Source organism: Triticum dicoccoides, chromosome 1B (assembly GCF_002162155.2).
Source record: "Triticum dicoccoides isolate Atlit2015 ecotype Zavitan chromosome 1B, WEW_v2.0, whole genome shotgun sequence".
In the NCBI taxonomy this organism is placed as follows: domain Eukaryota; kingdom Viridiplantae; phylum Streptophyta; class Magnoliopsida; order Poales; family Poaceae; genus Triticum; species Triticum dicoccoides.
This window is the reverse complement of record NC_041381.1, coordinates 637639290-637666519: the sequence shown is the minus strand read 5'-3', so window position 1 is coordinate 637666519 and position 27230 is coordinate 637639290. Positions and strand designations below refer to the sequence as shown.

Here is a 27230-nt window from a genome sequence, read left to right as displayed (position 1 = left end):
GTCTTCGTACTTAATACAAAAGATAGTGTGATACATACTGCTTTCAACTGTAAAATCTTCGGAGGAGGTTTGCGTTCCATGGTCTCTCCGTCTCCTTGCCTGAGTCATCTCTTTTGCGTGCTCTAGGCTTCTGAGCGTCGATCAGGTAGTAGGAACCGTTGCCCAGTACTTTGCTGATGATGAAAGGGCCTTCCCAAGGTGTCGAGAGCTTGTGCTTGCCGGCTGTTCACTGGATCAGCCGGAGCACAAGGTCTCCCTCTTGGAAGGATCTTGGCTTCACCTTGCGGTTGTAATATCGGCACAAACTCTGCTGGTAGATGGCGGACCGGCTGAGTGCAAACAGCTGGCCCTCTTCCAGCAGATCGACGTCGTCTTCTCGTGCCTCCTTGGCGTCGGCCTCGGTGTACATGGTGACTCATGGGGAGTTGAATTCTTTGTCCGTAGGGATGACGGCTTCAGCGCCGTAGACGAGGAAGAAGGGCGTGAAGCCGGTCGACTTGTTCGGAGTTGTGCGCATGCTCTAGAGGATGGCCGGCAGCTCATCGAGCCAGCAGCCGGTCGACCGGTCTAGAGGCTCGACCAATCGGGGCTTGATGCCGGACAGAATGAGGCCATTTGCTGGCTCCACTTGGCCATTTGACTGCGGATGGGCCACGGACGCCAGGTCCAATCAGATGCCCTGCGTCGCGCAGAAACGAGCCAAGGCTCCTTTGGCGAAGTTTGTGTCGTTGTCGGTGATGATGCTGTGTGGTATGCCATATCGAGTGGTGATGTCGGTGATGAAAGTCATGGCAGTCAGCCCATTCAGCTTCTTGATCGGCTTTGCTTCTATCCACTTGGTGAACTTGTCCACAGCGACAAGCAAATGAGTCATGCCGCCACGAGCCGTCTTGAATGGCCCCACCATGTCCAAATTCCAAACAGCAAAGGGCCAGGCAATGGGAATGGTCTTGAGTGCAGAAGCCGGCGAGTGTGGCTTGGAACAGAACTTCTAGCACCCTTTACACTTCTGGACCAATTCTTTGGCGTCTTCTAGAGCAGTCGGCCAGAAGAAACCATGGCGGAAAGCTTTGGCAACAAGTGATCTTGAAGCCGCGTGGTCACCACATTTGCCTTGGTGGATATCCTTGAGGATTGCTTGACCTTGGTCCAGCTCCATGCAGCGCTGGTACACACCAGTGACACTGCGCCGTACCAGTTCTTTGTTGACTATGGTGTATGGGGCTGCCCGTCGTTGTACTTGTCGGGCTAGGACCTCATCAATAGGCAACTCTTTGTTCACCAGGAAGTTGAGGATGGGTTGAGCCCATGAAGGTGCTGCTATTTCTTCGATTGCCACGACTGCGACTTGTACAAAGGCGGTTGGGCCGGGAGGCGGCGGGTTGGAGTTGGCTGCCGTCTCTTGAGTTGAAGAAGTCCCTGGGCCAACTGCTGCAGTCCTCGGGCCGGGTTCTGAAGTCCCCGGGCCGCCTGCCGAAGTCCCCGCGCCGGCTTCTAGGGCCCTCAAGTCGGATCCGACTGCTTCAGGAGGGGCTGGCACGAAGATGGAGTCAGACTCTGGTGACGGCTTGACAGACGGCTTGAGGAGGCGTTGTAGGGCGACACCGGCTGGTATTGCTTGCCGGGTGGAGCCGGTTCGTGCCAGGGCTTCTGCTTGCTCGTTGTCATTTCTTGGCACATGGAGGAACTCGCACCCGTCAAAATATCCACTAAGTTGATGTACGAGGAAGCGGTAGCTTGCCATATTGGCATCCTTGGCATCCCAGTTGCCTGACGACTGCTGGACCACCAAGTCGGAGTCACCATAGCACAGGATCCTGCGAATGCCGAGTTCCTTGGCAAGCTGGAGCCCGTGTATGAGTGCCTCATATTCAGCTACATTGTTGGAGGCCGCAAAGTGGATTTGCAGCACATATCTGAGCTTGTCGCCTTTGGGAGAGGTGAGGACGACGATGCCGGCTCCTAGACCGGTGCGCATCTTTGATCCATCAAAGTGCATCCGCCAATGGGTGGAGTCTGGCGCACGTGGCAGGTACTGGGTCTCAGCCCAGTCGACGAGGAAGTCATCCAGCGCTTGTGACTTGATGGCGGTGCGAGGCTGGTAGTAGATGGTGTAGGGGGCCAGATCAATGGCCCATTTGGCCACTCGGCTTCCAATGATCTCAGCAAGCAGAGCAGTGCAGACAACAGCTATTGGGTGCTCTTGAAAGTAGGGCTTCAGCTTCTTGGCGGCAGAGTGCACACCATAGCACATCTTCTGATAGTGGGGGTACTTTTGCTTGGAGGCGGACAGCACCTCGCTTAGGTAATATACCGACCTCTGGACCGGCAATGCTCTGCCCTCCTCCTTGCGTTCCACCACTATGACCATGCTGACCACCCGACTGGTGGCGGCGATATAGAGGAGCATGGGCTCTTTTTCAGTCGGAGCCGCCAGGATAGGCGGGGTGGTCAACATCTTCTTGAGCTGGAGAAAAGCTTCGTCCGCCTTGTCGTTCCACTCGAAAAAAGTGGTCTTCTTCATGAGGTGGTACAGAGGCAGAGCCTTCTCGCCCAGCCGACTGATGAAACGGCTGATTGATGCCAGGCAGCCGGTGAACTTCTGGACGTCCAGCAGCCGGGTGGGCACCTCCATCTTCGCAATGGCCTTGATCTTCACAGGTTTGCACTCTATGCCGCACTCTGAGACCAGGAAGCCGAGAAGCTGGCCAGCTGGTACTCCGAAGACACATTTCTCTGGGTTGAGCTTGATCTGGAATCGGCGCAGGTTCTCGAAAGTTTCCTTGAGGTCTTCCAGCAGCGTGCCATGCTTCTCTGTCTTCACCACCACATCATCCACATAAACATGTGCGTTTCTGCCGAGTTGCTTGAGGAGACACTTCTGCATGCAACGCTGAAACGTGGCGCCGGCATTTCGCAAGCCGAACGTCATGGTCAGGTAGCAGAAGGCTCCAAATGGCGTGTTGAAGGCGGTCTTCAGCCTGTCGGCTGGGTTCAGCTTGATCTGATGGTACCCTACGTACGCATCCAAAAAACTCAGCAGCTCGCATCCGGCTGTGGAGTCTATCACTTGGTCAATTCTTGGCAAAGCAAAGGGATCTTTGGGGCAAGCTTTGTTGAGGCTGGTATAATCAATACACATGCGCCACTGCTTATTCTTCTTCAGCACAAGGACTGGGTTGGCCAACCATTCTGGCAGGAATACTTCCATGATGAAGTCGGCTGCTAGAAGCCGGGCTATCTCTTCTCCGATAACTCTTCTATTCTCTTCCGACAGGCAGTGCAAAGGCTGCCGGACCGTCTTGGCATTAGGTTGGACATGTAACTTGTGCTCGGCAAAATCCATCGGAACACCCGACATGTCTTTGGGAGACCATGCAAAGATGTCCCGATTCTCACGGAGGAAATCGACGAGCTCGCTTTCCTATTTGCTGTCAAGGTTTGCACCTATGACAGCGTGCCTCTCCGGGTGCTCCGGGTCCAAGGGTATCTTCTTTGTTTCCTTCGCCGGCTTGAACGAGCCCTCAACTTCCGACTCCTTGGGTATGGGTGACATTTCCAGCTGCTTGCCTGCCATCGCCACAACCCGGTCAAGGAGCCACTTCTCAGCTGCAATCACAAGGGACTCGGCCAGCTGGCTGTCGTCTGCAGCGCAGGCAGAGGACTTCTTGTAATCTCCGACTACGGTCAGGATTCCCTTGGTACTCGGCATCTTCATCTTGAGGTAAGCATAGTGGGGGACCGCCATGAAGTTGGCCAGGGCAGGCCGGCCAAGCAGCGCATGGTAGGGGCTCTCAAGGTCCACCACTTCAAACCAAACTGGCTCACGCGGAAATGGTTCTTGTCTCCGAAGAGAACATCAATCTGGGTCTTGCCGATTGGCGAGCAGGAAAGACCAAGGACTATGCCATTGAATACAGTCTGACTGGGGTGAAGCTGCTTCTGCTTGATTCCCAATTTCTCCATTGTGTCACGATACAGGATATTGATGTTGCTGCCGCCATCTATCAAGACTCTGGAGAAACGAGCTGCCCGCCTCTCTGTTGCAAGGGTGGCTTCTAAGACTAGGGCGTAGGAACCAGGGGAGGGCATCACCTCCGGGTGGTCAGCCCTACTCCAACTAATTGGTTTCTCCGACAGTGCATGAACTCGGGAGTGTTTGATGCCACAGCTTGTACTTCTTGTTGTTGTTGCCATCTGTTGCGTCTGTCATCAGGCACACTGGTGAACACAACGTAGGCTCCGTGTTCCTCTGGATACTGATCTTGTATAGCACCGACTGCCGAACCGCCGGCTGCTGGGGCAGAGGAGGCGGCGAGCCGGTAGGTGGAGGAGGCAGGAGTCCATCTCCCTTGGCGATTCTACTTAGCCAGTGGCAGTTCCGAGTGGTGTGGTTGGACGGCTTTGCACCACTATGGAACTTGAAGGGTGCATCAAGGGTCTACTCGTACGAGAAGGCGGGCAACCAGTTGGGCTTGCCGCCCTTCTGATGCTTGGGCAGAGGCTGCCCCTCCGGCTGCTGGTCTTCGATTGTCGCCACCTGCCGGCTAGTGGAAGCCGGTTGCGTGGCCTTACGCTTGTCGTTGCTTGGTTGCTGCCACCGATTGGTGTCACCAGCCGGAGTCTGAGAAGCCTGAGGGGCTACCTTGCCGGACGCACCAACTAGGATCTCCGCCTTCATGGAGGAGTCAGACGTGGCGTGCTTGTTGGCAATGATTAGCAGATCGTCGAGAGTCGCAGGCTCGTTGCAGAGAAGTCGGTGCTTGAGGAGGGTGCCTTCTCGGCATCCGGCGGTGAAGTATTCGATGGCCTGCACCTCATAGACGCCTTCGCAGGAGTTGCGCAGCTTAGCCCAGCATGTGAGATAATCGCGAGTTGACTCGTTGGGCCCTTGGACACACAAGGAAAGTTGACGGGGCTTGGGAGGCCGCTTGTATGTGCTGGTGAAGTTGTGGATGAAGGATTCAGTGAAATCAACCCAGCTATTGATGTTGCGGGGCTTCAGGCTGTTAAGCCACGTCCGGGCTATGCCTTCAAGCCTGAGCGGGACGTACTTCACAGCAACGCGGTTGTTGCCGTTCGCTATGCTGACGGTCGTAGAGTAATCGACTAGCCAGTCCTCTTATCTCTTGCGTAAATGATATAAATGTGTAAAATAAAGCCCATAAACATCCAAAGGGGTAATATAATGTCATGGAACAATAAAAAATTATAGATACGTTGGAGACGTATCAGTGGTTGCTCGAGGGGCCCAAGAGACAGGGGGCGCGCCCAGAGGGGGTGGGCGCGCCCTCTTATCTCTTGGCCGCCTCGGCTGCTTCTTGAGTTGCACTCCAAGTCCTCTGGATCACGTTCGTTCCAAAAATCACACTGCCGAAGTTTTCATTCCGTTTGAACTCCGTTTGATATTCTTTTTCTTCGAAATACTGAAATAGGCAGAAAAACAGCAATACAGGCTGGGCCTCCGGTTAGTAGGTTAGTCCCAAAAATGATATAAGTGTGTAAAATAAAGCCCATAAACATCCAAAAGGGGTAATATAATAGAATAGAACAATCAAAAATTATAGATACGTTGGAGACGTATCAAGCATCCTCAAGCTTAATTCCTGCTCGTCCTCGAGTAGGTAAATGATAAAAACAGACTTTTTGATGTGGAATGCTACCTAGCATAATTCTCAATGTAATTTTCTTTATTGTGGCATGATTGTTCACATCCAAATGATTCAAGATAAAAGCTTATAAAACATAAAAAAATAATGCTTGGAAGCATACTAACAAATAATCATGTCCTATCAAAATAGCATAGTCAAAGAAAGCTTATCCCTACAAAATCATATAGTTAGGCCATGCTTCATTTCATTACACAAAATACTCCCATCATGCACAACCCCGGTTTCAGCCAAGCAATTGGTTCATACTTTTTAACGCGCTTCAGCTTTTTCAACTCTTACGCAATACATGAGCGCAAGCCATGGACATAGCACTATGGTGGTATATGGTGGTGGTTGTGAGGGAAAAAAAGGGAGAAGATAGTCTCACATCAACTAGGCGTATCAACGGGCTATGGAGATGCCCATCAATATATATCAATGTGAGTGAGTAGGGATTGCCATGCAACGGATGCACTAGAGCTATAAATATATGAAAGCTCAACAAAAGAAACTAAGTGGGTGTGCATCCAACTTGCTTGCTCACGAAGACCTAAGGCATTTTGAGGAAGCCCATCACTGGAATATACAAGCCAAGTTCTATAATGAAAAATTCCCACTTAGTATATGAAAATGACGACATAGGAGACTCTCTATCATGAGGATCATGGTGCTACTTTGAAGCACAAGTGTGGAAAAGAGATAGTAGCATTGTCCCTTCTCTCTTTTTCTCTCATTTTATATTTTTTTCTTTTCTCTTTTTTTCTTTCTTTCTTTTTTTTCTTTGGCCTAACTTTTTTTTCTTTTTTCTTTTGGCCTTTCTCTTTTTTTTTCTTTTTTTTCTTTTTAAAGTCCGAAGTCTCATCCTGACTTGTGGGAGAATCATAGTCTTCATCATCCTTTCCTCACTGAGACAATGCTCTAATAATGAAGATCATCACATTTTTATTGATTTACAACTCAAGAATTACAACTCAAAACTTAGAACAAGAGATGACTCTATATGAATGCCTCTGGCGGTGTACCGGGATATGCAACGAATCAAGACCGACGTGTATGAAAAATATGAAGGTGGCCTTGCCACAAATACAATGTCAACTACATGATCATGCAAAGAGAAATATGACAATGATGAAGCGTGTCATAATAACGGAATGGTGCAAAGTTGTTTGGAAATATATCTCGGAATGGCTATGGAAATGCCATAATAGGTAGGTATGGTGGCTGTTTTGAGGAAGGTAAATAATGGGTGCATGATACCGGCGAAAGTTGCGCGGTATAATAGAGGCTAGCAAAGTGGAAGGGTGAGTGTGCGTATATCCATCGACTCACATTAGTCATAAAGAACTCATATACTTATTGCAAAAGTCTACTTGCCCTCGAAGCAAAGTACTACTACGCATGCTCCTAGGGGAAGGGTTGGTAGGAGTTAACCATCGCGCGGTCCCGACCTCCACTCATAAGGAAGACAATTATAAGAGCACCTCATGCAACAAATTTGTCACACAACTTTTACCATACGTGCATGCTATGGAACATGCCAACTTCAACACAAGTATTTCTCAATTTCATAATTACCCACTAGCATGACTCTAACATTACCACCTCTATATCTCAAAACAGTTTTTCAAGCATCAAATTGATCCTAGTGTTTTATGCACTTTCTATGACCGTTTTTATTATACCCAACTTGGATGCTCATCATTCTAGGACCAAATTTATAACCATAGCAAATACCATGCTGTTCCAAAAGACTCTAAAAATAATATAAGTGAAGCATGAGAGACTAGCAATTTCTTCAAAATTAAGCCACCACCGTGCTCTAAAAGATATAAGTGAAGTACTAGAGCAAAAACTATCAAGCTCAAAAAGATATAAGTGAAGCACATAGAATATTCTAATAAATTCTAATCAAGTGGGCTTCTTCCAAAAGGTGTGTACAGCAAGGATGATTGTGGTAAACCAAAAGGCAAAGACTAACATCATACACGACGCTCCAACCAAAACACATATGATGTGGTGAATAAAAATATAGCTCCAAGTAAAGTTACTAATGAACGAAGACAAAAGAGGGGATGCCTTCCGGGGGCATCCCCAAGCTTAGGCTTTTGGATACTCTTGAATATCTTGGGGTGCCATGGTCATCCACAAGCTTAGGCTTTTGCCACTCTTTGTTCCATAGTCCATCAAATCTTTACCCAAAACTTGAAAACTTCACAACACAAAACTCAACAGGAAATCTCATAAGCTCCATTAGTGAAAGAAAAAAAAACACCACATAAGGTACTGTAATGAACTCATTCTTTATTTATTTTGGTGTTGAACCTACTGTATTCGAACTTCTCTATGGTTCATACCACTTAATACTAGCCATAGATGAATCAAAATAAGCAAACAACACACGAAAGGCAGAATCTGTCAAAAACAGAACAGTCTGTAGCAATCTGTAAATAACACAAACTTCTGGAACTCTAACAATCCTACCAAAATAGGAAGTCGTGGAAACATTTTCTATTGATCATCATCAAAAGAATCAACGCAAAATCACGTTTCTGTGATTTAACAAAACTAAATCCGTGTGTGCAAAGTTTCTGTTTTTCAGTAGAATCAAATCAACTATCATCATAGGTTATCCTATAGGTTCTACTTGGCACAAACACTAATGAAAACATAAAAACACATCTAAACAGAAGGTAGATGCAAAATTTATTACTAAACAGAAACAAAAACAAAAAAACACAAATAAAATTGGGTTGCCTCCCAACTAGCGCTATCGTTTAACGCCCCTAGCTAGGCATAAAAGCGAAGATAGATCTAAGTAGTGCCATCTTTGGCACTCAATCCCTTAATAGAGCACTTATACTCTTTAGGGGTTTCTCCCTTTTTAGCAATGATTAAACCTTTGGGCAAAAATTCAAGAAATTCATTTGTAGCAAAAGGTTCCTTAACGATAAAGAGACAATTGGGATGAACACTTATGGATTTAAGATCCGCGTCTCCCTTACTAGAAGATTCACCCTTATTTTTAGGAACATAAATAAATTTGGAAGTTTTAGTAGGAGGTTTTGGAGTGTTTTTCATGGAAGAAAATGCCGAACGTAAGTTCGTAATGATATCCTCAAGTTTATCGATTCTTGCAGAATCTAGATCTATTTTTTCATTAACTATATGTTCTTTCTCTTTAAGATTTTTCAAAGTAACTCCAACCCTAGATCCGTATTGGGTAATCTGAATATGAATCTTTTTATCCAAATTTTCAATCAACTCAACAGTGGCAACTTTATTTTCAATAATTTCAAGCCGTTGCATAACATGTTCCAAAGTAAAAACAGTTCCATTAACCAAAAGAGGTGGCGGGCCAAACAAATCTAACATAGCATTATAAGCATCAAACGTATGGCTACTCAAGAAATCCCCTCCGGTAACGGTATCAAGAACACATCGATTCCAAGGAGTAATGCCTACATAAAAATTGCGAAGAAGTACGGAGGTAGAAAGCTTCCTAGTAGATTTATTTTGAGCATTGCAAATTCAATGTCAAGCATCTTTTAAATTTTCTCCCTCCCTTTGCTTAAAATTGAGAATTTCATGTTCGGGAGAAATAACAAGGATAGGAGGACTAGCCATAACAACAAGGTAAACGATCTAACACACGAGCAAATGGAAAAAAGGCAAGCGAAAAAGAGAGGAGACGATTGGGAAAGAGAGGGCGAATAAAATGGCAAGGGTGAAGAGGGGGAGAGGAAAACGAGAGGCAAATGGCAAATAATGTAAATGTGAGGGAGATGAGTTTGTGATGGGTACTTGGTATGTCATGACTTGAGCGAAGACCTCCCCGGCAACGGCGCCAGAAATTCTTCTTGCTACGTCTTGAGCTTGCGTTGGTTTTCCTTGAAGAGGAAAGGATGATGCAGCAATAGTAGCTTAAGTATTTCCCTCAGTTTTATAGAACCAAGGTATCAATCCAGTAGGAGGCTCCTCAAAAGTCCCACGCACCTACACAAACAAACAAAGAAATCACAACCAATGCAATAAAGGGGTTGTCAATCCCTTCACGGCCACTTGCGAAAGTGAGATCCGATAGAGATAGTATGATAAGATAAATATATTTTTGGTATTTTATAATATAAATGCAAAAAGTAAAGATGCAAATAAAAGTAGATTGAAAGCTTATATGATAAAAGATAGACCCGGGGGCCATATGTTTCACTAGTGGCTTCTCTCAAGATAGCATAAGTATTACGGTGGGTGAACAAATTACTGTCGAGCAATTGATAGAAAAGCGAATAATTATGAGATTATCTAGGCATGATCATGTATATAGGCATCACGTCCGTGACAAGTAGACCAACTCCTGCCTGCATCTACTACTATTACTCCACACACCGACCGCTATCCAGCATGCATCTAGAGTATTAAGTTCATAAGAACAGAGTAACGCATTAAGAAAGATGACATGCTGTAGAGGGATAAACTCATGCAATATGATATAAACCCCATCTTTTTATCCTCGATGGCAACAATACAATACGTGCCTTGCAACCCCTGCTGTCACTGGGTAAGGACACCGCAAGATTGAACCCAAAGCTAAGCACTTCTCCCATGGCAAGAAAGATCAATCTAGTAGGCCAAACCAAATTGATAATTCGAAGAGACTAGCAAAGATAACTCAATCATACATAAAAGAATTCAGAGGAGATTCAAATATTTCTCATAGATAAACTTGATCATAAACCCACAATTCATCGGATCTCAACAAACGCACCGCAAAAAGAGTTACATCAAATTGATCTCCACAAGAGAGGGGGAGAACATGGTATTGAGATCCAAAAAGAGAGAAGAAGCCATCTAGCTAATAACTATGGACCCGAAGGTCTGTGGTAAACTACTCACAACTCATCGGAGGGGCTATGGTGTTGTTGTAGAAGCCCTCCGTGGTCAATTCCCCCTCCGGTGGAGCGCCGGCGAAGGCTCCAAGATGGGATCTCACGGATACAGAAGGTTACGATGGTGGAAATTATTTTTTGTTGGCTCACTGGATGTTTTCGGGGTACATGGGTATATATAGGAGGAAGAAGTACGTCGGTGGCCGCTCGAGGGGCCCAGGAAACAGAGGGAGTGCCCAGAGGGGGTGGGCGCGCCCTCCTATCTCCTGGCCTCCTCGATTGCTTCTTGACTTGCACTCTAAGTCCTCTGGATCACGTTCGTTCCAAAAATCACGCTCCCGAAGGTTTCATTCCGTTTGGACTCCATTTGATATTCCTTTTCTTCGAAATACTGAAATAGGCAAAAAACAGCAATACGGGCTGGGCCTCCGGTTAGTACGTTAGTCCCAAAAATGATATAAATGTGTAAAATAAAGCCCATAAACATCCAAAAGGGGTAATATAATATTATGGAACAAGCAAAAATTATAGATACATTGGAGACGTATCACTACCCATGGCCCATTACTCCGACAGCCGTTGGTCCACCCGAATGGTATTGAGATCCAAAAAGAGAGAAGAAGCCATCTAGCTAATAACTATGGACCCGAAGGTCTGTGGTAAACTACTCACAACTCATCGGAGGGACTATTGTGTTGATGTAGAAGCCCTCCATGGTCGATTCCCCCTCTGGCGGAGCGCCGGCGAAGGCTCCAAGATGGAATCTCACGGATACAGAAGGTTACGGCGATGGAAATTGTTTTTCGTTGGCTCCCTGGATGTTTTCGGGGTACATGGGTATATATAGGAGGAAGAAGTACATCTGTGGCTGCTACATCTTGAGCTTGCGTTGGTTTTCCTTGAAGAGGAAAGGGTGATGCAGCAATAGTAGCATAAGTATTTCCCTCAGTTTTGAGAACCAAGGTATCAATCCAGTAGGAGGCTCCTCAAAAGTCCCACGCACATACACAAAGAAACAAAGTACTCGCAACCAACGCAATAAAGGGGTTGTCAATCCCTTCACGGCCACTTGCGAAAGTGAGATCTAATAGAGATAGTATGATAAGATAAATATATTTTTGGTATTTTATAATATAGATGCAAAAAGTAAAGATGCAAATAAAAGTAGATTGGAAGAAAATATGATAAGAGATAGACCCGGGGGCATAGGTTTCACTAGTGGCTTCTCTCAAGATAGCATAAGTATTACGGTGGGTGGACAAATTACTGTCGAGCAATTGATAGAAATGCGAATAATTATGAGATTATCTAGGTATGATCATGTATATAGGCATCACCTCCGTGACAACTAGACCGACTCCTGTCTGCATCTACTACTATTACTCCACACATCGACCGACTCCTGCCTGCATCTACAGTATTTAGTTCATAAGAACAGAGTGACGCCCTCAGCAAGATGACATGATGTAGAGGGATAAACTCATGCAATATGATATAAACCCATCTTTTTATCCTCGATGGCAACAATACAATACGTGCCTTACAACCCTTTCTGTCACTGGGTAAGGACACCGCAAGATTGAACCCAAAGCTAAGCACTTCTCCCATGGCGAGAAAGATCAATCTAGTAGGCCAAACCAAACTGATAATTCGAAGAGACTTGCAAAGATAACTCAATCATACATAAAAGAATTCAGAGAGGATTCAAATATTTCTCATAGATAAACTTGATCATAAACCCACAATTCATCGGATCTTGACAAACACACCGCAAAAAGAATTTACATCGAATAGATCTCCACAAGAGAAGGGGAGAACATGGTATTGAGATCCAAAAAGAGAGAAGAAGCCATCTAGCTAATAACTATGGACCCTTAGGTCTGTGGTAAACTACTCACAACTCATCGGAGGGGCAAGGATGTTGATGTAGAAGCCCTCCATGGTCGATTCCCCCTCTGGCAGAACGCCGGCGAAGGCTCCCAGATGGGATCTCGCGGATACAGAAGGTTATGGTGGTGGAAATTGTGTTTTGTTGGCTCCCTAGATGTTTTCGGGGTACGTAGTCTTATATAGGAGGAAGAAGTTCGCCGATGGCCGCCCGAGGGGCCCACGAGATAGGGGGCGTGCCCTGTAGGGGGGGAGGGCCTACCCTCTCCTGGCCACCTCGGCTGCTTCTTGACTTGCACTCCAAGTCCTCTGGATCACGTTCGTTCCAAAAATCACGCTCCCAAAGGTTTCATTCCGTTTGTACTCCGTTTGATATTCCTTTTCTTTGAAATACTAAAATAGGCAAAAAAACAGCAATACGGGCTGGGCCTCCGGTTAGTAGGTTAGTCCCAAAAATGATATAAATGTGTAACATAAAGCCCATAAACATCCAAAAGGGGTAATATAATAGCATGGAACAAGCAAAAATTATAGATACATTGGAGACGTATCACTACCCATGGCCCATTACTCCGACAGCCGTTGGTCCACCCGAATGGGAGTGCGAGGCCATAGGTTCTGTAGTGTGGGTACAGTGTACTAACCTCTACAGAGTGTGTATTAAATCAATCGATAGTCGTGCCAGCGGTTAAGGGCCCAGTTCGAAAGTAGGGCACACCGTGAGTCAACAGTAATAAGAATAACTTGAGTAATGACAACCCGTGGTTGTGATCGCCGTAAGGATCACGGGCCAAGTATTGGTCGTGGTTGTGATCGTCGTAAGGATCACAGGCCAAGTGTTGGTCGTGGTTGTGATCGCCGTAAGGATCACGGTTTGGGACCAAGCGTTGGTCGTGGTTGTGATCGCCGTAAGGATCACGAGGAGTACTGAGTTCTGTATATTCATGATGTTGTGCGAGAATCGTGGGTAAAGATCAAGCTCCTTGTGGTCATTTAATGATCGCTACGGTATTGTTCATACCAAGCTTGATTTGATCCTGAGATGATCGTGTGATGTCCGAGGTTGGTAAGTGATGCATGTGCTGGTTACGAGGTAGCCCGAGCAGAATAAGTGGTGCATATAGTGTCATCATGTTGCATGCTAGTATTGTCGGATTAATATGTTCATGTTGTGTTAGCTGTATCATGTTTATGTTGGTCATGCCATGTTATTCTGATGATCTCAAGATAATTCCTGTTTAACCTGTAATTGCCATGTTGTTGTCTGTCTTGAATGCTTCTGGTGATTGTGAGCTTGCAAGTACATTCAATGTACTGACCTGGCGTGTCATGCCAGTTTGCATGTCATGCCAGATTTGATTGCATGCTTTTCATGGTTTACGTTCGTGCGAGCTAGGATAACCGTTCCAGCTAGAGTCCCTGCGGAGTGGAGTTCACCACCGTCGTCGTTATTCCGCTGCTAGATGCTATGTCTTGAGCTTGCGTTGGTTTTCCTTGAAGAGTAAAGGGTGATGCAGCAATAGTAGCGTAAGTATTTCCCTCAGTTTTTGAGAACCAAGGTATCAATCCACTAGGAGGCTCCTTAGAAGTCCCACGCACCTACACAAACAAACAAAGAACTCACAAACTAACGAAATAAAGGGGTTGTCAATCCCTTCACGGCCACTTGCGAAAGTGAGATCTGATAGAGATAGTATGATAAGATAAATATATTTTTGGTATTTTATAATATAGATGCAAAAGGTAAAGATGCAAATAAAAGTAGATTGAAAGCTTATACGATAAAAGATAGACCCGGGGGCCATAGGTTTCACTAGTGGCCTCTCTCAAGATAGCATAAGTATTGCAGTGGGTGAACAAATTACTGTCGAGCAATTGATAGAAAAGAGAATAGTTATGAGATTATCTAGGCATGATCATGTATATAGGCATCACGTCCGTGACAAGTAGACCGACTCTTGTCTGCATCTACTACTATTACTCCACACATCGACCGCTATCCAGCATGCACCTAGAGTATTAATTTCATAAGAACAGAGTAATGCATTAAGAAAGATTACATGATGTAGAGGGATAAACTCATGCAATATGACATAAACCCCATCTTTTTATCCTCGATGGCAACAATACAATACGTGCCTTGCAACCCCTGCTGTCACTGGGTAAGAACACCACAAAATTTAACCCAAAGCTAAGAACTTCTCCCATGGCAAGAAACATCAATCTAGTAGGCCAAACCAAACCGATAATTCGAAGAGACTTGCAAAGATAACTCAATCATACATAAAAGAATTCAGAGGAGATTCAAATATTTCTCACAGATAAACTTGATCATAAACCCAAAATTCATCGAATCTCGACAAACACACCGCAAAAAGAGTTACATCAAATAGATCTCCACAAGAGAGGGGGATAACATGGTATTGAGATCCAAAAAGAGAGAAGAAGCCATCTAGCTAATAACTATGGACCCGAAGGTCTGTGGTAAACTACTCACAACTCATCGGAGGGACAATGGTGTTGATATAGAAGCCCTCCATGGTCGATTCCCCCTCTGGCGGAGCGCCGGCGAAGGCTCCAAGATGGGATCTCGCGGATACAGAAGGTTACGGCGGTGGAAATTGTTTTTCGTTGGCTCCCTGGATGTTTTCGGGGTACATGGGTATATATGGGTGGAAGAAGTACGCCTATGGCTGCTACATCTTGAGCTTGCATTGGTTTTCTTTGGAGAGGAAAGGGTGATGCAGTAATAGTAGCGTAAGTATTTCCCCCAGTTTTGAGAACCAAGGTATCAATCCAGTAGGAGGCTCCTCAAAAGTCCCACGCACATACACAAAGAAACAAAGTACTCGCAACCAACGCAATAAAGGGGTTGTCAATCCCTTCACGGCCACTTGCGAAAGTGAGATCTAATAGAGATAGTATGATAAGATAAATATATTTTTGGTATTTTATAATATAGATGCAAAAAGTAAAGATGCAAATAAAAGTAGATTGGAAGAAAATATGATAAGAGATAGATCCGGGGGGCATAGGTTTCACTAGTGGCTTCTCTCAAGATAGCATCAGTATTACGGTGGGTGAACAAATTACTGTCGAGCAATTGATAGAAATGCGAATAATTATGAGATTATCTAGGTATGATCATGTATATAGGCATAACCTCCGTGACAAGTAGACCGACTCCTGTCTACATGTACTACTATTACTCCACACATCGACCGACTCCTGCCTGCATCTAGAGTATTTAGTTCATAAGAACAGAGTGACGCCTTCAGCAAGATGACATGATGTAGAGGGATAAACTCATGCAATATGATATAAACCCCATCTTTTTATCCTCGATGGCAACAATACAATATGTGCCTTGCAACCCTTTCTGTCACTGGGTAAGGACACCGCAAGATTGAACCCAAAGCTAAGCACTTCTCCCATGGCGAGAAAGATCAATCTAGTAGGCCAAACCAAACTGATAATTCGAAGAGACTTGCAAAGATAACTCAATCATACATAAAAGAATTCAGAGGGGATTCAAATATTTCTCATAGATAAACTTGATCATAAACCCACAATTCATCGGATCTCGACAAACACACCGCAAAAAGAATTTACATCGAATAGATCTCCACAAGAGAGGGGGAGAACATTGTATTGAGATCCAAAAAGAGAGAAGAAGCCATCTAGCTAATAACTATGGACCCTTAGGTCTGTGGTAAACTACTCACAACTCATCGGAGGGGCAAGGATACTGATGTAGAAGCCCTCCATGGTCGATTCCCCCTCTGGCAGAACGCCGACAAAGGCTCCAAGATGGGATCTCGCGGATATAGAAGGTTACGGCGGTGGAAATTGTGTTTCATTGGCTCCCTGGATGTTTTCGGGGTACGTAGGCTTATATAGGAGGAAGAAGTACGTCGGTGGCCGCCCGAGGGGCCCACGAGATAGGGGGCGCGCCCTGTAGGGGGGGGGCTACCCTCTCGTGGCCACCTCGGCTGCTTCTTGACTTGCACTCCAAGTCCTCTGGATCATGTTCGTTCCAAAAATCACGCTCCCAAAGGTTTCATTCCGTTTGGACTCTGTTTGATATTCTTTTTCTTCGAAATACTGAAATAGGCAAAAAAACAGCAATACGGGCTGGGCCTCCGGTTAGTAGGTTAGTCCCAAAAATGATATAAATGTGTAAAATAAAGCCCATAAACATCCAAAAGGGGTAATATAATAGCATGGAACAATCAAAAGTTATAGATACGTTGGAGACGTATTAGTGGTTCTCGAGGGGCCCAGGAGACAGGGGGCGTGCCCAGAGGGGGTGGGCGCACCCTCTTATCTCTTGGCCGCCTCTATTGCTTCTTGACTTGCACTCCAAGTCCTCTGGATCACGTTCGTTCCAAAAATCACACTGCCGAAGTTTTCATTCCGCTTGGACTCCGTTTGATATTCTTTTTCTTCAAAATACTGTAATAGGCAGAAAAACAGCAATACGGGCTAGGCCTCCGGTTAGTAGGTTAGTCCCAAAAATGATATAAGTGTGTAAAATAAAGCCCATAAACATCCAAAAGGGGTAATATAATAGCATGGAACAATCAAAGTTATAGATACATTGGAGACGTATCAAGCATCCTCAAGCTTAATTCCTGCTCGTCCTCGAGTAAGTAAATGATAAAAACAGAATTTTTGATGTGGAATGCTACCTAGCATAATTCTCAACGTAATTTTCTTTATTGTGGCATGATTGTTCACATCCAAATGATTCAAGATAAAAGCTTATAAAACATAAAAAAATAATGCTTCGAAGCATACTAACAAATAATCATGTCCTATCAAAATTGCATAGCCAAAGAAAGCTTATCCCTACAAAATCATATAGTTAGGCCATGCTTCATTTTCATTACACAAAATACTACCATCATGCACAACCCCGGTTTCAGCCAAGCAATTGGTTCATACTTTTTAACGCGCTTCAGCTTTTTCAACTCTTACGCAATACTTGAGCGCAAGCCATGGACATAGCACTATGGTGGTATATGGTGGTGGTTGTGAGGAAAAAAGGGAGAAGATAGTCTCACATCAACTAGGCGTATCAATGGGCTATGGAGACGCCCATCAATAGATATCAATGTGAGTGAGTAGGGATTGCCATGCAACGGATGCACTAGAGCTATAAATATATGAAAGCTCAACAAAAGAAACTAAGTGGGTGTGCATCCAACTTGCTTGCTCACGAAGACCTAAGGCATTTTGAGGAAGCCCATCATTGGAATATACAAGCCAAGTTCTATAATGAAAAATTCCCACTTAGTATATGAAAATGACGACATAGGAGACTCTCTATCATGAGGATCATGGTGCTACTTTGAAGCACAAGTGTGGAAAAGAGATAGTAGCATTGTCCCTTCTCTCTTTTTCTCTCATTTTATATTTTATTTGTTTTCTCTTTTTTTTTCTTTTTTTTTCTTTGGCCTTTCTTTTTTTTCTTTTTTCTTTTTGGCCTTTCTCTTTTTTTTCTTTTCTTTCTTTTTAAAGTCCGAAGTCTCATCCTGACTTGTGGGAGAATCATAGTCTTCATCATCCTTTCCTCACTGAGACAATGCTCTAATAATGAAGATCATCACACTTTTATTGATTTACAACTCAAGAATTACAACTCAAAACTTAGAACAAGATCTGACTCTATATGAATGCCTCTCGCGGTGTACCGGGATATGCAATGAATCAAGAGCGACGTGTATGAAAAATATGAAGGTGGCCTTGCCACAAATACAATGTCAACTACATGATCATGCAAAGAGCAATATGACAATGATGAAGCGTGTCATAATAACGGAACAGTGCAAAGTTGCATGGAAATATATCTCGGAATGGCTATGGAAATGCCATAATAGGTAGGTATGGTGGCTGTTTTGAGGAAGGTAAATAATGCGTGCATGATACCGGCGAAAGTTGCGCGGTATAATAGAGGCTAGCAAAGTGGAAGGGTGAGTGTGCGTATATCCATGGACTCACATTAGTCATAAAGAACTCATATACTTATTGCAAAAGTCTACTTGCCCTCGAAGCAAAGTACTACTACGCATGCTCCTAGGGGAAGGGTTGGTAGGAGTTAACCATCGTGCGGTCCCGACCTCCACTCATAAGGAAGACAATTATAAGAGCACCTCATGCAACAAATTTGTCACACAACTTTTACCATACGTGCATGCTATGGAACATGCCAACTTCAACACAAGTATTTCTCAATTTCATAATTACCCACTAGCATGACTCTAAAATTACCACCTCTATATCTCAAAACAATTATCAAGCATCAAATTGATCCTAGTGTTTTATGCACTTTCTATAACAGTTTTTATTATACCCAACTTGGATGCTCATCATTCTAGGACCAAATTTATAACCATAGAAAATACCATGCTGTTCTAAAAGACTCTAAAAATAATATAAGTGAAGCATGAGAGACTAGCAATTTCTTCAAAATTAAGCCACCGCCTGCTCTAAAAGATATAAGTGAAGTACTAGAGCAAAAACTATCAAGCTCACACTACTAGAAATACCACTACTAATGGCGCACCTAATATGGCCATTAATGGCGCATCACTGGTGCGCCATTGATAGCACGCCATTAGTAATTTTTACTAATGGCGCACCACCTGGTGCACCATTAGTATCTGGTATACTAATGGCGCACCACCTGGTGCGCCATTAGTATACGCGAGGGTGCGCCATTAGTATGCCTCCCAGGGGGCATGTATACCCAGGTGCTTTGGCATACTAATGGCGCACCACCTCTGGATGCGCCATTAGTAACCGCAGCATACTAATGGCGCACCACCCGGTGATGCGCCATTAGTATGCACTGTCATACTAATGGCGCACTGTCGTGTGATGCGCCATTAGTATGAATATTAGGTTTTTTTTATTTTTTTATTTTCTGTTTTTGCACAGGTTACAAAATGTATAATTTGACAAAATATAGACAGCACACATCAACAATAGATTCATCAAATACAATAGAAGATTAGTCTTTGAATACAATTCATCATATTAGTCTCTGTATACAATTCATCATATTAGTCTCCGAATTAAAAAGACCGAACAAAGATAGAACATTATATTACAAGTCTCGAGACCGCGAGTAGCGAGTTTGTCTTCGCATTACAAGTCGATATCGATCATCTAAACTACCATCACATAGAAGAGAGCTGCGGTCATCACGATGAGCATCATCACGATGAAACTCGTCTTCATCCGGTTCCTCCAATGCTCCCTCCCCTCTCCCGCTAGATAGCGGGCGTATCTAGATTCGGCCTCGGCCCTAGTGGTGTACCCTTTGTAACTGTTACCGCTGAATCGGTGAACCTGTCTCCGACACTCCTCCCAGTCATCGTAGACTCCGGGAACCTTACCCTTGTACACGACATACGTCGGCATCGCTATGCACTAGCCAAACGAAACGTTAGTACCAATTCACAGACAATACATAAGCAATATATAATTATGCAACAGAACGATCGGAAGAGAAAAGCAAGACATTCATAGCATCGATTACATCTAAGTTGAATGACTCTCGAAACCAAAGAGACATACTACAAGTTCATTAAAGTTTAATTACAACATGAGCCAATCGATGTTTCAGAACTAGACAACTCGACTCAAGGGACCGGAGCGTGGATGAAGCCGCCGTCTATCGTGGGAGTCATGAAAGAACGGGCGTTGTCATCCTGCATTTGTAGCATTGTGTCGATGTCACTGTTGGACGGTTGATTTCTGAGGTAGAACTGCCCCGAGGTACGAAGGACATCTTGATGGATGATTTCCGCAAACTCCGACTGGATGCGAAAGAATTCTTGTCGGAGGTCCGCGTCCTGGATTGCCGACACGCTCGCGGCCCAATCTTGGAGTTTACTCGGTAGCAGAAGTTGATGATGGTCCCGTACGATCGCCCGCATGTGATGGATGGCGTAGTAGGCACCCTTCTGACCGCCAGGCGGCTGCGTGACGCAGCAGAACGTCGTATTGTGGGAGAACACGTGCTTGCCGTACTTACGAATAGGCCTGGTGAAGGTGCCTCCAGATTGGGCGTAGCCGGGGAGAACATCATCAAGAACCTTCTTGACATTTGTGTAGTCTACGTTCGACTGACGGTCCGGGTCGAAATACGTGGCTGTGGAATATTTGGGGCTTAGGAGGATGAGCGTGCAACGTGTGTCACTGCAGAAAACACGGAATGTTAAAAGAAAAACGATCGAAAAGTAAGAATTCATATGTTACGGGCCGGTTAAGGGTTGGACTTACTCGGGAAAGTAAGGCACAAGGAAGTTATCCTTATCTTGGTTTGCCAGAATGACGCCTTCGAGGTAAGAACTCGCGACTTGCCGGTCCCCAGCGCTGCCCAAGATCTTGGCACGCATGTAGAAGGGGTCGACTATCACGATGTCCGGGGTCTTGTCGCGAATGATCCTCATCTTCATACTCAGCGAAAATAGCCGAACGAAGGTGTAGTGCAGCGGATGAAGGTTAAACATAGCAAAGATGTCATCAAACCGCAGGACGATCGTACCCCCGATGTCGCCATCCACAAAGCCCTTGCCCTCTGGCACCTTGGCCACGAAAACCGGGTATGCCAAATCCTTCTCTCTGAGACGCCGCTTCTCCAAATAAAGAACACTGTCGTGCAGACTCCGCATAGCACCGGTTGCAGCATTGAGCATATTTGGTGGTAGCATCGCCCTACCCGCCACATGCACCCTCCTCGAGATATCCTGCAGTGAAGGTGGCCCGTCCTGAGCACGGATCGTACTCGGTGCCGGCTGGCTCGCACCCTTCTTAGTCTTTCTTTTGCGTGCCTTCTTCTTCTCCTGTAATGGGACCGAGTTCTGCTCACAGACCGCCTTCTTGAGTGTGTTGGGGCTGATAATATTTCGCACCTCGCCTATCTGAGGCTCGGTGAAGTCGGCAGCTGGAGGCGTCTCCTGAGAGCTAAACGCCAGACGGCGCCTGTTGCAACTTGGCTTCTCCGCGGTACGAGCTAGATCGCATACGTCTTTTGTTGGGTTTGGTTCTTGAGAAGGAGGCCCCATGAAGTCGCCATCGTACCCATGCTCGGCAAAGTACTGATCGACGTTGCCAAATGTATCATCATCGTCGTCGTCGTCGTTCTGATCCTGTGCCATATGCATGTTTGGATCCAGTGGCAAAGGGATGTCCGGCACCGTTACGGCGGTCTTGCCATGGGGCCGACTTGGCGCCGGCACGACTGGCGGTGTTGTCTTTGGGGTGGTGTCCCCCGCCCCCATAAGAATCTGGCTCTTCGGCCAAAGCAGGGGCCAGCTCAGGCAGGCGCTGAGGGTCATCACGTCATCATCGTCGGCCCCAACGGGTCGAATCGGAGGTAACAAGTCGTCGCAGCCTGGCAGCACCCGAACCAGTTGAACCCTAAACAAGTTGGGTGGCATCTGGGTACCGTGGAACAAGGGGTTGCCCGGTTGAACGATTTTGCCCTTGGCGACATCGACCAACTCGTTGTTCACGAAGTGGAGGAGAGTGCATGGAACGTCGGCGGCGCCCTGCGAAAACATGTAGGGCGTCAGGGATGCCCAGTCAAAGGCAAGGAGATGAAGTCCTCGGCCGAGAGAGGCTTAATTAGTTACCGTGATGATGGCGTCGAGCTCGGCTAATGTCGAGGCACCACCAACGGCGGGCGTGCAGTTGACGGAGCGGCCGCTTGCTGAAGAGGTGTCGGCCGGCGTACACCCGGGTGCATTAAGCTCCCGTGCCGGCGTCGGAGACACCAATGCCGCCTCCGCCGGAGGCACCAATGGCCCCGCCATCGCATTATGCGAGTTGCTGGCCGTGAAGCTAGGAATCGGGGGCGGCCCCTGTTGGCCGCCCGCAATCCACGCACTCAACCCCGAGATCAAGGTAGGCACAAGGGCGGTGATCGTCGCTCCGAGTCGTTGTTCCACTTGCTCTTGGACAATCTCCGGAATCCGCACCACCTGTGCCTTGAGTTCTTGAACCTCTCGCGCCTGGCTTTCCGAGCTGGTCTTTTTCTCCTTCCGCACACCAGCGGTATAGTATGACCCCCATTTTGTCGACAAGCCTTTGCCGGCCACACGACCAGCTGACGTCGGCTTACTAAGCTTATCCTTGTTCTTCATTATATTCAACCCCCTATTTAGAGTGGTGTCCCAAGGGTTGCTCTGAGTCGACCCCGCGCTACTGCTTTCAGTCGCCTGCGGAAGGAATGTGAACCATTTAGAAATTCGGCTTCATTAATTAGAATGCAACCATATGGAGCTAATTACGCGGGGGTATATTCCTTACCAGAACAAGCTCAAGCCGCCTGGTCTTCGGATCCGTGGTAAGCTCCTTTGTTTTCGAGTCCTTCTTGTACCGGGCCCTGACAAAGTTCCTGGTCTGCTTGTCACCGTATTTATCGAAGAGGGGCGGTAGGCCTTGCTCAGCACGGTCCGCCTCCTCCTTGTCACATATAGGCTCCGCCACTTTGTAACCGCCGGGACCGAGTGTGTGTTCCCCTATGTTCAGCTCCCGCATTTGTTTCCCCCACTCACTTGATTGGGAGCTTGCGGTGCTCGAGCAATTGATCTTGAAGTCGTTGTAGTCATCTTCGGTGATCGAAGGATTTTTCTCCTTGATCTTCTCATAACTCTCACCTTTCTCGATCATTCTCTTCACATTGCTTTTCCAAGTAGACAGGGCCTTGCTCATCTTCGTGAGGGCAGCATTGTTCACTTTATTCCCTTTGAGGCTTGTGTTTTCGAATTCAGCAGGGAACTTGTATCGTTCGTGCAGCTTCGTGAAGAGGAGGTGGCGCAAATTCCCCCGGTCAGGATGCCTCAGGTTCTCGGTGTTGATCGAGACGGTGCTCCGGACAATGCACCCGAGCTGAAGCGAGTACCCCTTGACTATTCGTTCGGGCACCGTTGGATTCCCGTTGGAGTCCACTTCAGTAACTTCCTCCTTGAGGGTGCGGAGCACGATCGGGCGCCGGTCCTTCCGTTGCCTCTTCGGCTGGCTGCTATCTGTGCGTGCGCCGCCATCATCAGTGGTGGCATCCTCGGCGGCACCATCAGTGGTGGCATCAGTGTGGTCATCCTCGGCGGCACCATCCGTGGTCTCAGGATCGGTGGGGAAGGCGGCGGCCTCATACAAGTGAGGTTGTTCCTCCATCTCCTGGGACAGGTCCCAGAATGCCTTGCCGCCCGAACCCCCGGCCTCATTGTTGTGGGCCATGTTTCTCTCTAAATAGAAACAAAGTTTGGTCAAAAAGTTGGTTATTGTCAAGGAACAAGATCATGGTCTCATCATTTAGGGTTTGTCGACACCGAGGCATCCTAAAATCTAAGCTTTTATCATTGAGGGTTTTTCGACGCCAAGGCACCCTAAAAGCCTAACTTTTCATCATTTCGGTTTTTATCGACACCGAGGCACCCTAAAAGCCATGCATTAGTCACAAGTATGCCGGGGCACTTGATCCTACTTAATTAACTACTAAGATACCCCGGCCCATGCATTAGTCACAAGTACCCCATATGTCCTATTTTTAGCAAAGTCATGCTAAAATTCACGGAAAATTTCAGCATGACCTTTGCTGAAAATAGGACATATGGAGTACCCGAATTTGCTGGAACGGAAGTTAATCGACATTCTGGCAAACTCAAGGGCCTCTCGGGGTACCTGCAAAATCATCACGACACGATGGTCGGAGACAAAACCGAGCAAAGTAGCAAAATCATCACAAATTGTTTTCTGTTAAAGATGATCATCATCTTTACAAGTCTTTCTCAATGTGATCACAAGTAATTCAGAGGCATCACAAGTAATTCAGAGCATCACAAGGCATTAGTAGTTCAGTACATGAACAAGTTTTACAAACCCAGATAAGAACAAGTGAATTCTAGTCCCATTGACACTCCTGGTTTTCTACAAACACCAAGTACTAGGGCACACAAAAGTTCTGAAATTTGTGTGCCTAACTGAATTAACTGAATTTTCAGTAACCGAATAAACTGAAGTTTCAAAACTGCAAGAATACAATCGAGAAAAATCCAACAGCACTAGAACTGAGCTGATTGACAGTAGTTTTGTTCACTGTTATGTTGGCCTAACTGGATGTTGGCTATCTTTTATAGTGTCTCTGTTACATGCCAGTTTGGTCATTGCTAACTTTTGATATGTTGTGTTTCTGACATATCAGAATCGGATATCCAAAAGAAGAAACAATATAATTTCTAACAAATCATTAGCCTGTTTGCTTCAAAAATAACAGTTCCTGTTGAGATTCCTGGGATCCAATCCCAACCAGTCCATTTGATTAAAATGACTGGATTACTGGAATGAGAATACCAAAAGAACAAGATATAGTCTACAAAAAAAAAGAATACAGCCAATCCCCATCACTGTTTTCCCCTCTGGTTGAACCCTCTCACCATTTAAAGCAAAAATCTATATGGACCATCCATTCCTAGTTTGCATAAGTATCTAGTTTTAATTTACCTTCACAAGAGCACCAATAACACCCAAGCTGGTAAGCCTCAAGTACTCAAAAGGTCTTGTCTTGCTGGTAGTATTCAGGAACGGGTACAGGTACAGTGGGATGTGAGCTGCAAAGGAAAAAGAAGAAGACTTAATTATTAACCACTGCTAGTTAAGATTATCTTATTCTGTAAAGTCACCAAAATGAGGAAAGCTTTTTAACAATAAACAATGGAAATATTTAAGACTTGGCATAGAAACAGCAGCGCTCAGTACCATTCAAGAACGGGATCCTGGTCTCAGGGTGTGAAGCAACACACTACAATTAAAAAAAAGTAAAATGAAATTGAGGGGCAGATGGCAAGCAAGCATGATATGAAAGCAGTAGTATTCTCAATCCACCACAAGGCCCACCAGGAGTGAGGGTTTCCTTTTCTTTCTCATGTAAAAGCATACCTGAAGAAGTGCAAGTGCATTGCAGACATGGTTTGATGCAACTGGCGACAAAGTAGGAGGTGAAAGTGAAGGGTAAATTGACACAATCTCCTGCATAAATTTTCAAAACAGCATGACAGACTGAATAAGGAAAATGTGCAGAACCATCAATAATTTCATATTGAAATAATCAATACACATGGACAACCACCCTTACTTAAATAACAAGAACTGCACAAGTACATATGTACTCTTGCCATTGCGACTGAATTTAGAACAGTGCAATAACTGTAACCTACCTAGAGCAGTGCAGCAACAGTGCAAAGGAGTGCCACAGCAGTGGAGCAAGGTCTTGAAAAATCTCTCGTTTCTGAAAGAGGAAACTGAGAAACAGATTAGACAATGAATTTTCACCTCCTGCATCCCAGATTTGCAGCCACACTTTAAATGTTAAAGTAAAATAGCTCTATGTATCAACTGTCCAGTTTGGAATATTGTCTTTGGAAAGTTGATGTTTCACTAAGAAAAGAAGGGTCTGTCTAGGACACATTTATGTCACGTCTAACCTTGTGTCCACTATGTTTGTGGTGTATTTTTTTTTGCCCCAGCTTTTTTTTTTGTTCCTTGTTGCTGCGTTATTTGTGGGAGCTTAGATGTGACATCCTTAGAAAACATTTAGATGTGAATTAGACAAACTCAGAAAAGAATGACGATGCTTGCATTAGTGGCTCATACCATGGGTTCACACTTTTGGTAGATAAAGAAGTGACAGAAAAAAAATACTATACTATGTAAACTTCATCACTTATCTAGATAATCTGCAGAAGTAGAACAGATTGTTTCTAACCTATAAATGTCTTCCTATATAGTTTAAACTGTTTAGATTTCCTAACACCACCTCCTGATAAGTTTGCAAAGTCATCAATAGGACAGGATTTCACAAAGTTCACACCCCCGCCCCCCTGTCCTTGAACAGGGTATCTCCACCAGATACTATAATTAAATGTGCACAGCCGAATACCCCTCCAGCCTGATCCAGCACAAAAATATTCATTGGAAGTTCACTTTTACCAAGAAACAAATACATCAGGAAGCAGGGGATATTAACAAAAATGCGCTTCTTGTGGTATTCACTCCTGAGAGATTGTATATGATAACTGCAGTATTTACCATTTTATTCAGGGGTACTATAACAGAAATGGGCACGTCTCTTGTTGTATTCAATCCTAACAGAACAACATATAAGATAATGGCAGTACTTTCCACTTTAATCAGAGCAAGCAGAACTAAAATGGATACAGTTATCTGATGCACACACCGAACTGCCATCCGAGTGTGTCCAACAGAGATCGGCAACCATTCCTGCTACGGATGCTAATAACAGGTAAACCATAGCACATGTTTAAAGAATGTATCATAATAAAAGCTACAAAAATCACATACCAAACCCTACTTGCTTTCGCTACATATCTACAAGTCTACATATCTACACTGTGGTGCGCCATTAGCATGTCCATACTAATGGCGCACCTCACCGTGGTGCGCCATTAGTATTTTTTTTTATTTCAGCTCGAGCCAAAAGGTTATGTAGTACCAGAACCTATCTATGTCAAGCCCACTCTACTAGCTCGACTGGTCAGCAGCCAGTTCTCACACTAGGAGGTCCTGGGTTCGACTCCCAGGCTCCACAAATTTTTTTTTAGCATTTAAAAAGCTGTTTGATACTTATTTATGTTTAAATATGTTCAAACTTGTTTAAATAATAACAGTAATATTTTTTTTATAAGACAGTAGCATTTAAAAAGCTGTTTGATACTATTTTTTTTATAAGACGGTGCGCGGGGTGCGGGGGGTCGGCGGCGGCGGTTGAGTAGGGGAA

At 45.3% G+C, this 27230-nt stretch overlaps 1 long non-coding RNA gene across 1 annotated transcript; it reads right to left on the bottom strand.

Annotated features, from left to right (window-relative positions):
• Positions 1–24908: 24908 nt before the first annotated feature.
• Positions 24909–25458, bottom strand: LOC119310743. The gene is made up of 3 exons (XR_005150740.1): positions 25373–25458; positions 25193–25235; positions 24909–25044 (listed from the first exon to the last, which is right to left on the bottom strand). It is a non-coding gene; the product is annotated as an uncharacterized LOC119310743 (long non-coding RNA).
• Between the last annotated feature and the right edge of the window lie 1772 nt (positions 25459–27230).